The sequence below is a fragment of the Sitophilus oryzae genome, unplaced genomic scaffold (assembly GCF_002938485.1).
Source record: "Sitophilus oryzae breed Bouriz unplaced genomic scaffold, Soryzae_2.0 scaffold_376_pilon_pilon, whole genome shotgun sequence".
Classification (NCBI taxonomy): Eukaryota; Metazoa; Arthropoda; class Insecta; order Coleoptera; family Curculionidae; genus Sitophilus; species Sitophilus oryzae.
In genome coordinates, this window is record NW_022146947.1 from 954,513 (window position 1) to 967,759 (window position 13,247).

Consider the following 13,247-nt stretch of genomic DNA (forward strand, 5'->3'; position numbering starts at 1 on the left):
TTCGGCCGCCAGAGCGGTGGCGGCGCTGACATCAGTGGCGGTACCCGCCCCTTAAGGTACCGCCATATAAGGAAGCGCTATTGTTGTCCAGCTACCGGGCTTTTAACTAGTGGAGAGATCGGCAGAGGAAAAAAAGGCCGGCACGCGCTTTCGGCGGGGTGGTACCCTGGTACTGTCCCTGTTATTTGGTTTCGGGGCATTTTTGTGGGTACTACCGGTCTTGATGTTGATGCGAATGGGGACGCAGACCGCTGCAGAGAGACTTTCTTATTTTCTACAATTTTTTTGTATGGTTATGATGAAATTTGTTGTAAGAGAGAATGGTACCACTGTATAAAATATAAAGTGGTATCAAATTTTCGTATTTATTTTTTCGTCAAGAAAAAGACTTTTCACATAATTTATACTGCATAATATTATATATTTTCAGCATTATTTTTTGATGGTCGGTGGGATAGTATCCTTGTATTACCCAGTTTTTTGTTGGATTATAAATCGGAACTACTGGCGTTGATGCGAATGGGGACGACTGCTGCCTAGTATACCACTGTGTAAAATATAAAGTGGTACCAAATTTCGGTATTTATTTTTTAATCAAGAAAAATACTTTTACACAATTTACGAGTATATTACGTGAAAATTATATATTTCCAACATTATTTCTTTGGGAATTTTTAGATGGCCGATAGGTACTGTCCAGTTATTCCCGGATTATAAATTGGTACCTACTATTGGCGTTGATGCGAATGGGGACGACTGCTGTCTAGACTTTCTTATTTTCTACAATTTTTGTATGACTATGGAATATTTTTAGACGGTGGTATGGCTATGATAAAATTTGTTGTAAAATATAATGGTACCACTGTATAAAGTATAGAGTGTATTGTATTTTTTTTCAAAAAAAAAAACTTTTCATTTAACTTACGAGAATTTTTTTTATATTACATTAAAATTATACATTTCAAATATTATTTTTTGGGAATGTTTTGATGAACAGTGGGGTAATACCCTAGTATTGTCTATTTTTTATAAATTGTAAATCGGTACTACGCGGCGTTGATGTCAATGGGGATAATTGCTGCTGAGATTTTCTTGTTTTCTACAATTTTTTGTATGGCTAGGATGAAATTTGTTGTAAGATAGAATGGTACAGCTGTATAAAGTATACAGCGGTACCAAATTTTGGTATTTATTTTTTCTTCAAAAAAACTTTTGACTTAACTTTCGAGTACTATATTACATTAAAATTATATATTTCAAAATTATTTTTTAGGAATGTTTTGATGAACAGTGGGATAATACCCTGGTACTGTTCAGATTTTTAATTATAAATCGGTACTACCGGCGTTGATGCGAATGAGGATAATTGCTACTGATTTTCTCTTATTTTTTACAATTTTTTGTATGGTTATGATGAAATATATAAATAAATTTGAAGATAGAATGGTACCACTGTATGAAATATAAAGTGGTACCAAATTTTAGAATCAATTTTTTCTTCAATAAAAATACTTTTCACATAATTTATATTATATTTAAATGATATATTTTTAACATTTTAACATTGTTTTTCGGGAATTTTTTGATGACCATTGGGTTAGTACCCTAGTACAGCTCAGCTTTTTTCAGATTGTAAGTCGGAAAATCGCCGTTAATGCGAATGGATATAATGACTGCCAAGACTTTCTTATTTTCTACAATTTTTATATTGGCTATGATGAAGTTGATGAAATCTAAAGTAGTGTACAATGAACTGGTAGACAGAACAGATATTCTAGTAAATAACACAACACTGCAAATAGTAGAATATACAGGGTGTTTCAGATTTTAATCGGGAACATTTAGTAGACGATAGAACTTGCAAAAATAAAACAAAAAGTTCATATCAACTTGTAAGATTTAAAGTTTCCTTTTCGAGATACAAGGTACCATTAGAATCCTAATTATAATATTAATTACCAATTAGAATTTAATTTTTTTCGCAAGAAGTAAGCAAGATAGACAAAAAAGTCAGGAGACAAAAAAATATATTTTTAATTACTAAATCCAAAAATAATATTAAACGTCTAAAAATGCAGTTGCGTGCCTATTTTTTCCTTTAAAATAATTTAGCAGTGATGCCCCACCGCCGCCCCTGGCCATTAAACTTAAATCTAATTACATCAAATTAAGTCCCATAGTAAGTATTATAAACGGGTCAAGTTATATCAAAATCGATTAAATAGTTTTTCAAATATCTTAATTTTTTTTCATTTTTTAAGTAAGTTTAACACCCTGTATCTCGAAAAGGAAGCTTAAAAATTTTACAAGTTGATATGAACTTTTTGTTTTATTTTTGCAAGTTCTATCGTCTATTAAATTTTCCCAATTAAAATCTGAGACACCCTGTCTATTTGGGGCAACAACTACACAGCTCGGAATCTTTACTACCAGAAATCAACAGAAGAATTAACTAAGCACGGAGTACTTATGAAAGAAACTCATTCATATTCAAATCTAGAACGCCATTTTATCTAAAGAAGAGAACATTCGACCAATGTGTACTACCAGTCATTACCTATGCATGCGAAATCTGGGTAATTAAAACGGAATTAAAACGGACATTATAAGGAAACTGCAGGTCTCACAACGCTCAATGGAATGAAATATGCTAAGAATAACCAAAAGATACCGTAAAAGAATAGAAGTGGATACGACAAAAGACCCAGATAATAGATGTCATCCACTGAATCAAATTCCTCAAGTGGCAATGGGCAGGACACCTGGCAAGAAGGACAGACAATAGATGGACCACAAAAATTACAGCGTGGTACCCACGACGAATCAAGAGACCTAGAGGAAGACTAAACCTGTGATGAGACCATCATATTAGGAAGTTAGCAAGGATAACTTGGGCCCGCATAGCCAACAATAGACAACAATGGACCCAGCTACAAAGAGAATATCTAAATATGTGATGGAGGCTACACCATAATTGGAAATGGTTTAATAAGCTGAAAATTATTATGTTGAAATTTGTTGTATGAAAGAATGATACCACTTCATAAATGTTTTTCGTAATGCAGCTGGTCTACGAAGCTTTCAGTAAAATAATATTAACAACAATAACATAAAATAATATTATGAATATTAATAATTATAATATTGGAATCAAATTCTTCGATACCCAAACTATACAGGTTTCAAAAGCTGATACTGATAGAGCGTGATATTACTTCTCCATGCTTAATCATTCACCAGTGACAGTCAACTGAAAAAAAATAAACGGCAAGTGCATTTCTTGACAAAATGTCCTGGTAATTAACGTCCCCCCTTAGTATAACCAATAACCATACCAGAAAGGGAAGACTGGAGTAAAGGTAAGCCATTCAAGCTGAGGCAACCTGGTATACAGACGGCTCAAAAACGTCAGAAGGCCTAGGAGTTAGGATAGTAGGGCCGAAACAAGGGAGATCCTCCCACGTAAGCCTATCTAAGGATGTCCCAATTTTCCAGGCAGAAATAACTGCAATCCACTATTGCGTAGCAGAAATAATAAGGCAACAAAGAACAAATCGTTCTGTGGCCGTCTTCACAGACAGCCAAGCGGCGCTAAAGGCACTCGGCTCCGCGGAGGTCAATTCTAGACTAGTCTGGGACTGTGTGCGCGCTCTAAATATTTTAGGCGGACGTAGCATTGCTTTACGTTGGCTTGGGTACCAGGGCACGGGGGTACTAGGGTAACGAAAAGGCAGATGAAAGGGTCAAGCAAGGCTCGTCAATGCCATCTGTGGCCATTCATGCAAAGGCGGTCCGGATCGATGGGTGGCCAATAAATCTTTAGAATGGTGGAGAAACTCAGCAGGCAAAAAAGTTCATTGTAGAACATTCGCTAAAATTCACCGTAGACCTGATAAGCGAGGACAGAAAGACAGTTAAAGCTGTAGTGGGTCTGCTAACAGGTACAACATTGTAAGCTGAATAGGCATCTAAAGCTGATGGGATTGACAGACGAAGTTATTTGTAAATTCTGCCAATCTGCAGAAGAAACGACAACACATTTTATGTCGGTGCGACAGCCTGGCAAATGTGCGGTTCTCGGTAATAGGCAATGATAGGCCATTGCCAGGAAGCTACATGGAGTGTTCAGTCTCCAAGTTGCTAAAATTTGTGAAAGGGATTGGACTGAAGAATGTAATCTAAGGATCAGAATAGGACCACAATAGATCTGAGAAGGTCGCAGTGAATCAGGCCGAGAGCCACCTCTAGGAATCTAATCCAATCTAACATCCTCCCTTGATGCAATCTACATCTACATCTACAACGATAGATTAAAAAATATAACAATTAACGCCTTCTGGTAATGAAAATTCAGAAAATAAACCTGCCTAAATCAATCGACGACGAATCAAAGATAAAGGAAAATGTAAACAAAAAAAATGAAGAAATAAAAAGGGAAGAGTCAAAGAGAAATGGTCCGATGCTCTTAATTTAACGACGTTCGTGAATCTCTCGATCGTTATATAGTTATTTTTTATCTGTGGCGTATATATATTTGCGCGAGTGCGGACCCAGAAGCTCGGCAAAGGTCGCATCTCGCCAGCCCAATGGTCATTAAAGTTAATTCGTCCGTTTTATAGCCTTATTTCTTTCGAACAAAAAACGTACAAATAAAAGTCTTATCTTCGGCAGGCGCTAACCTGAAAGAACTGGAACATTCTTTTAAACAGTCTAGGTTTTTTTTTGGTTTCTATTAAAATTTGTCCAAAAATTCTGAAATAATGTTGAATTAAAATCACTGGCTAAATTACCGCCGGCTGTATAGACAATTAACGAAAGAAAAACCGCCGTTAGACTGTTTCATATATTTATTAACGTGAATACCGCTGAACAACGAGGTACATTTTTCAAGTTTCGGCGGTATTATATAAAGACTACCGCCGTTTGGCGGTATGCTTTTTTAGAAACCCGAAATACTGCCCTTATTTTACCAAATATTATGTTTTATTGATTTTCCCAAAGTAAATTCCCTAATTGTGTGCTGTTGTCAAAATAAAATTACATTTTATTCCATACAAAAATAAACATTTTTGACATGTTAGATGCAAAATAAGCAAGCAACGTACACTAAATTTTTTTATTGCCTAATCGAAATGAACAAATAGAGGTTATGTTATCATTTCGAAATAAGTTCTTCAGAATGGAGGTACTCAAAACAGTACCTATTAGTATTGTATGAGTAATGATTTGGCGGTCGAGAGACCATGTATATTCATTTATGTTTAATAGTAAAATCAATATTGTTTTATATGGTTTATTTTTATTTAAAAAATATATTTCTATTGTTTCAGGTAAGTACTATTAGTACTCTGCTCAGCATAGTTTGTCTCTTTTGGTGGTAAGTTAAGGAAAAAATATATCCATTTCTGTATTTTTATATATTTCCATATTTTAGAGCATATCTTTTATTTCATTCAGCGTCATGCAATACAAATTTAGGAACTTAATTTAAAACATGATTAGATTTATTTTTATAGATATCAGGAGATATGTTACTTACTAAAATACTTACTAAAACGAGAAAAACTCGATTCACATAAAATATGTTGTTGGAAATGGCAGAAGGACAATTTTTGCCTCACTTGACAAAATTGTGTACTCGTTTTTTAAGCTGCATCAAAATTCACAGTGTTTTTCTTTCATCTAAAATTAATGTTTAGTTTATTATTTAAATCTTTCATCTGTTATTTTTTTTCTTAATTATCATTTTTTCTTTAGGTCAAATCAATCAAGTGTTTACACTGTTCAGGAGTTATGATGCTATCTTTTCAGACAAATAGAAGAATGGGTTTGCAACCCAATAGTTTTATTTTATTTATTATGATATTCTTCTGGAAAATATTCTGAAAATTTTCATTGATATTTTACAAATATCTTGGATGAAAAATCACTTGGATAGGATTTACGGTGCACCTAATGCACAGTCCATTGCATGGAAGGGAAGAAGTTAACCACCGCGACCTTATAGATCTATTGTTCTTTCTTGAGTTATAACTCATCATACAGTCTCAGAGCTTTGACAAAAGCCAGTATTTGAGGTGGTTTTACAGAGGTTAGTTCTCCATCTCCGATATCAGTCGTACCAAAGTTTATGGCACGAATGGTTGTCGTCTCGGCGCACTCAGATGAAGTGTTCTGGTGTTCTTCCATTTTTCCCAGAGAATCTGCATTTGTCGTTGTTTCAGTCTACTGAGTTTCATTGAGAAGTATCCTGTTAAAAAAACCCGTGACAATCCGAAGATTGTTCTTACTTAATCTAGGAAAATATTTGATGGAAAAACACGTAAAACAGTATTGATACCACAAACTTCTTCTTAGGTTGCCGTCTCCCTTCGGAGGTTGGCGATCCAACTGGCTTGAAACAGCACCCCTGAAAATTTTAACCGATGTTCTTCCAAACCAACGACCTAGATCCTTAAGCCACGAGTTTTGTCTTGTTGCACTGATCTCCTGCACTCAATTTTGCTTTCAATGACCAGTCTGAGCACCTCGTATCATTCACCCCTCATGATGTGACCGACGTACTGTAACTTCCTTTCCTTCACTGTTGATAGGAGCTCTTTATCTTTGCCCATCCGCCTGAGCACCTCCTCATTTGTCACTCTATCCTTCCAGGATATACGCAACATACGACGATACAAGTACATCTCTAAAGCGTTAATGCGGTTTTCTAATGTCTGATTGAGTGTCCAACTCTCAGAGATACTGGAAAGATATAGCAACGCAGCATACGTATGCGCAGTTCGAGGCTTAGAATCTCGGCTGGAGAAGAGGGTTTTCATGGAAGCAAAAGTACGTCTGGCCTGTTCGATCTTCGCCAAAATTTCAGTTTTGGGGTCGCAAGCATCGTTAACGAAGGCTCCTAGATATTTTATGGACGATACTACAACAAACTGTTGGTCGTATATTTTTGACAACATTTCAAAATGATAATTAATAAGTAAAGGAGATGATAAATGAGCGACGGTTGTTCACGTAAAGGCTTTAATGTGAGAACGAAATAATAAAGACGCGTGAGTTTTTTCCCCGGTTCTTCTCCATCTTCTTCGTCATCTGTGGCGGTCGGTGCCTACTTTACGACGTTGTGGCTAATTTAATATCGGTCTTAATAAAGTGGAAAAACTCGTGGGAATACGATTAAGTGCGCGGCGCGGAGTGACCGGCCGGTCGATGCTGATCGAGAGTCCATCTCCTCACGACTAGGGATGGGCGATAATGGATCTTACCAATCGATAAGTTATCGCAGTTTTTTTTGCGGTGGGAAAAAATCTTATATTAGACACCTTCAATACCAGTGGTGTGTGATACTTGGTAGTGTCGGATTTTTATACCGACTAAAAAATTCCTCCCCTCGTTTAGCCTTCATTACACCAGTAACCGCTCTCGCATTTCTTCAGTGCATTAGGCCGTCTAAAGAAGATGTTCCTTTTTTTGGTCTCAATTATGTTTCTGGTCGTCCTACATGCACTTTCCTATGATTCTACTCTCTTGTTAAACTTTCCATCACATTATAGCTATTAAATTTAAGTCCTGTAAGTATTTGAAATCGTTGTCTTTGTTGACTCCATCGGGAACAGTCGTACAGGGTATGTTCAACGTCATCCACTGCGCCGCAGTATTCGCAAATATCAGTATTGGACCTTTTTCGTTGAAAGATATACTGTCTTGTGTAACTTCCGTGTCCTGAAAGTGCTTGAGTCAAAAAGTAGTCGTGTCCAGCCTCCGTTGTCCCATTTTTGCTGCCAGCTTTCGTTAGGTTCTTTCGGACTTCTTCCTTTTGCAATACCCTCATAAACTTCAATCCTTTCTGTTATTTGCAGTGCAAAGGTACCGACTGCACAGATTCTTCGGTTCTGGGGAGCAAAGTTTGCCGCATCATCCGCAATTCTAAGTACCTCACGTATGGCATTAACAGTTTGTCGACCCTTTCTAAAGCCGTACTACTTTTTAGGAGAGACTTTTGTCTGCGAGAGTTCTTCTTTTAGCTTTCCCAATATTAAATGTTTTCCCTCTACGTCTAGTAGGCTAATGGGTCTGTATGCTGTTGGATCATCCAAATTATCGCAGTTCATCAGTCGATATGTTTATCATCATTTTCAGCTTATTCAGTTATTTGCAAAACATGTAATGATTGCAGCAACATTGCAAAACAAAAATTAACTAACAACCCAAACCAAACCAAAACATATCTCACCAAAGCAATCAAAACACGCTGTAAGCTAAAACGGGTCTGTTTACGAATTCCAATTGCCGAGTACTTTTCAAATCTTGCCATATTTTACAATATTTTATCAATAAATGAAAATGGCACAACCGCAAGAAGTTTTTTGCGAGTCTACGTTTAACGAAATTTCTAGAATGAAAAACAGAAGCGTATTTTCATGTACTCCTTATGCACTGTACGAATATGTACCCAGCTTTAAGGCACACATCGAGATGACACGGCCTTGGCCGATGAGGAATTGGAGTGCTTTTTGCTACAGTGCAATTCCTAAATGGTAGAAACTAGCAATTGGTGTCACATCGGAGGCATTGTAAATGTGCTTAACGTTGTCCTATTGTTTCAGATCCGTTGATCGGATTGCATGGAAATGCTATTATATTACATCGATGGATATCGATAATTTTGTAATCACATATTGTCATTCGATATATGAACAACTATCGATAGTTATCGATATATCGGAAAAAATATCCATCCCTACACACCGAACAAAAACGACGACAGGACAGGACAGCAAACAGTGGCAGCAGTCGTCGATCGGTGCGAATTTTCAAATTTTCGACGTAATAATTGGCGGTTTCCCACGCCGCTGTTACCATTTCGATTTCGGATAAATTAATATTTTTGGATCGGCGGCCGCGACGCGGATCATTATCGGCATCGTTCGCGCTCTTGTCTCGCGATAATAAGACATCAGAAACGTGTTTTTTTTTTCATCAGAAAAAAAATTATGCTGTAGGTATATAGGTACTGTTGGTTCTCATACCGTACGTACACGAGTAAATTTATAATTTCTCATAAGCGGACGTCCAGTAATTACGTAAGGCGTTTATGATAATTTTATCCGATACTCAAGCAGTCTTAAGTAGGGTTGCCAACTTTCAAAACAATATAGAGGATGAGAGGGTAAAAAAGAGGCACAGGCGAAACATTTTTTGAAACCTCGACCAAATGTCTAGAATTTACCGGAAAGTTATGTCAACGGTATGCGATTGATGATTTTTCTTACTTATTTCTTAAAAATATTTATACTAAACTCAACTTGTTTAAATAAAACAAACCATTTGCAACAAAATTTTGTTTCAAAACATAAGCTAATAGTAACTAAACATAAAATAGTTAACATGTTTATCGCTTCCACAAATATTTCTTGTACATAAATATTTCTTCATTTTCTTTTCTGTACAAACGAGTGGGAGTAGCGAAAGACATAGATTAACAATTTTTTAAAACATAGTGACGAATATTTTTTAGATTTTGAGTTTGGTATATAAAAAAGAGAAGGTTTACAATACGTGAGAGAAAAGAGGACAGTGAGATCAAAAAGAGAACTGTCCTAGAATAGAGGATGGTTAGCAACCCTAGCCTTAAGAGCCATCAACTCAGCAACCATCAATTGTTGAAGTTGGTCAAAGAATATCGAGAAGCTAAACAAATTAGCCAAAGAGTTTTCCTACTCTAAGTTCCAGTCAACCAGGGGATAGAAGGTACTGAAAGTGCAAACGATCTGGTAGACAAGGAGCGCTAACTCCACTAACTAGACCAGAAGTTTCCAATTGGAAACAAACTTAAAACAGAACTCAGGAATTTGGAAGACTCCATCCGTAACATGGAATGGAAATCCCCCAACGGTTTAAGACACTCGTAGAAATTTCTCAGAACTTCCAACTGAGAAAAATCCGGAAAAAAGGAACAAGTACGGTTGAAGCTACTCAATTAAAAGAACGACTTTGTTCTGTATTTCAGGAACTATTAGGGCTTTAATAAATATGTGTGCAGCATCGTAAGTCCCATAAAAAAGTAGCAAAATCCTTGTGAAAACCTAGGGTAACCCTAAGATGAAAACTTGTCTACCCCTACGTTCCAAATAATATAAAGAGATTTAAAGGTAATACCTTGTAAGTAATTATACGGTATATCGAGAAACTATGGTTACGCTCGTTGAATTTGACACTATGTCAGTTTTAATTTATTTCGTACAATGTTCGTACATTTGTGCTTAGGCGTAACAGTGCTTTACTTTTATGCCTAGGCGTTATAATTACTTTTTTATGTTGATATAATGATGAGTTTTTAAGTAACTAAATTTATTAAAACTATAATATATATATTATTTTGCATTATTGTGACATTTCTTAATGGAACATTAAAATCCGGACGCTTATGAAAAATCCGGACGTCTGGTCTATGAATTGAAAATCTCATTATTGTATCTCTACTCATAAACGATAAACTCCATAAAACACGAAAATGAGACACCTTGTACAGACTATATACCTTTGCTAATAACGCCACCTTCGATTTGAAGAGCTTATTATATTAGCTCTATTAATAGGCCTGAACGTTTCTTTACTCTGTATAGTAGTGCAAACGAGCTGCTTCCGCTTTTCATAAAGTCGAGTTTCTATTATCGCTGGTCCGGTTCTCTCCGATGAGAAACAAACGGCTTTCCGCGATCCGTAAGGCCGCCCCCTGCACCTCGCCACACTAATTGGCGGCAAAAAGCGGCCGGTCCAGGCCTACGACGACGGTCATTTTTGCTGAATCCGTAATGTCCTCCCTGCCGGCCGATTGTCGCTCGATGCTGCCGAGTCGCGCAGCATCGATTTTATCGAGATGATGTTTGTGGAGGAATCGAGACCGCGCGTCGTCGACTCGCGATTTGGGATGGTGTCCAAGTATCGACATTTTGGAACAATCGATATTCTTTAATCAATAAATCCATCAGGTTTGTAGAAAATGGAATGTAGAATGTACGGGAGGGGGGTTAATCACCGGGACCTTATATGTAGACCTATTTTGTCCCCCTTTTGTATGTATAACTCATAATACAGTCTCAGGGGCTTTGAAAAATGCCAGTATCTGAGACGGTTTTACAGAGGTTAATTCTTCATCTCTGATATCAGTCATACCAACGTTTATGGAGCAAATAATTATCTCAGCGCACCCAGTGATGAGGTGTTCTGGTGTTTCGCCATTTTCTCCACAGTATCTGCATTCGCCGTTGTTCCTTTGCTTCAATCTACTGAGGTGTTCATTGAGGAGACAGAGTGTCTTATTAAAAGCTAGAGACAGAGCTTCTAATTCCATTAGTGTTCCTTTTCTGAAGAAAACAACAACTCAAAGGGTTACAGTTGGGGGTTAGAACCTTTGGTGTTACAACAGTAAAATAAAACACTAAATCACAACCATACTAGATATACCTGCGCTTCTTCTAAGGTAGTCCATTTCAACAACTTGAATTTTGTGCTTTGCGTCTGCACTTAGCGTCCATAGCTCTGAACCATAGCAAAGAACTGACTCTACCAATGTTCGTCCAAGTCTCTTTTTAGTTGTTGCAGACAAGTTTCAGCCCCACCAGAGGCTACTAAGACATCCAATAACTTGTTTGCTTTTCCGAATTCGGGTTTGTATTTCTTCTTTGCCCAAACCCTCGCTGTTGATTAGTCATGAATTCCAGAATGTCATGAAGCCTCTTAGTCATGAATTCCAAATCGTATGAGTCCTGCGCAATCACGACCTGATCATCTGCAAAGCTCAGAGTAAATAGTGTATCGTCCGCAATGGGGATTCCCATACCTTGACATCTCCTCTTTTATTCCCTAAGGGCCATTTCAACGTAAACATTGAAGATTAGAGGAGATAAGCTGCATCCTTGTCGCAACCCTTTTGTGGTATTTATTGGATTGGATAGCCTGTGTCCTTTCTTAACGTACGCTTTATTTTCTTTATAGAGCTCTTTTATTATCTTAACTAGGGGTCTATCTACTTCTAAAATATTCAAAACTTCCCATATCTTGTTGCGAGGAATAGAGTCGTACGCTTCCTCCAAATTAATAAACTCTAAATGGACTTCTTTGATTTACTGCTATCTTTTTTTCGATCACCTGCTGCAGAACAAAAAGGTTATCTGTGCAATATTTCCCCAGCAGATGATTAAAACTGAAAAAAAAACTTGAGTTTTAATCATCTGCTGATGATGCTAGCATGGTTAGCGAAACCCGCGTCCAGTGTAAAAGTAAAAGTCTTTTGGTGTATTGTGGTGATTTAGTGTTTTATTTTGAATTATTCATTTTCTATTTATTTTTATTATTTAGTTTTGGCAATATTATTATTCAGTTTTGTACACTCACACAGATTGATACTTTGTATCTAGGTATACATAAATAATTGGACAAGAATGTTTTTTGTAATATATTTGAAAAGTAAAAACTTCAATTTTTCTCGGTCGTAAAGTGTGGATTACAACAATGTCTCTTGACAGGATATTGGATGTCGAGAATTGACCATTGTATACAGTGTCCAGTTATTGAGGAACCTCCATTATGCCGAACATGTCATTCGGGGCCATAACCTAACCCTTTCTCTATCAATCAGATTGTTTCAGATATCGATGTTTTAATGTGTTTCGGACATTCCTACAACGTGAAAAATCGATCGTCGAGTGCATCGTGAGAACCATCGGCGGCCGCGCTCATATTTCATGCGATTAATTGGTCGTCGAGTTGCCGTCGCCGCCGTCGACGCGCATCGTTAACTTTTATTTACCTCGTTTCGTCGTTTTAATTCTCCTCCTTCGTCATCATCATCATCAGCGGTTTCTTCAGCACCAGCTTCGATTTTTGCGTCTGGCTTTTCTTCGTCTCTTCTTTTATCATTTCTCTACCAGTTTACACATAAAAGTACTTTTAGGAAACCTTCATTTTGCGATAGTTGTTGTTAATGATAGCGTAGCCGGAAGCAACTGCTCTTCCTGATTAGTTTCTGAATCATCTTTTACAGATTCGATTTTTGTGTCTAGCTCTTCATTTCCCCTCTTATCATCGTACTGGAATACCATAATACTAGGTGTATTAATATCTATTAATTATGATATCGATGACAATGAACAAGAAACGACGCCTCAGTGAATTCATGGTAGGCTTTGGAAAAAAGTTGCTTTTAAACGGATAGTTTAAACATCAAAATATTATTATATCAACAT

General features: G+C 36.9%; 1 protein-coding gene across 2 annotated transcripts in view; it reads left to right on the top strand.

The window, feature by feature from the left end:
* The window catches only part of LOC115885169 (serum response factor homolog), a 136,735-nt gene that overhangs the window by 89,343 nt on the left and 34,145 nt on the right, over window positions 1–13,247 (top strand). The window lies entirely within an intron of this gene.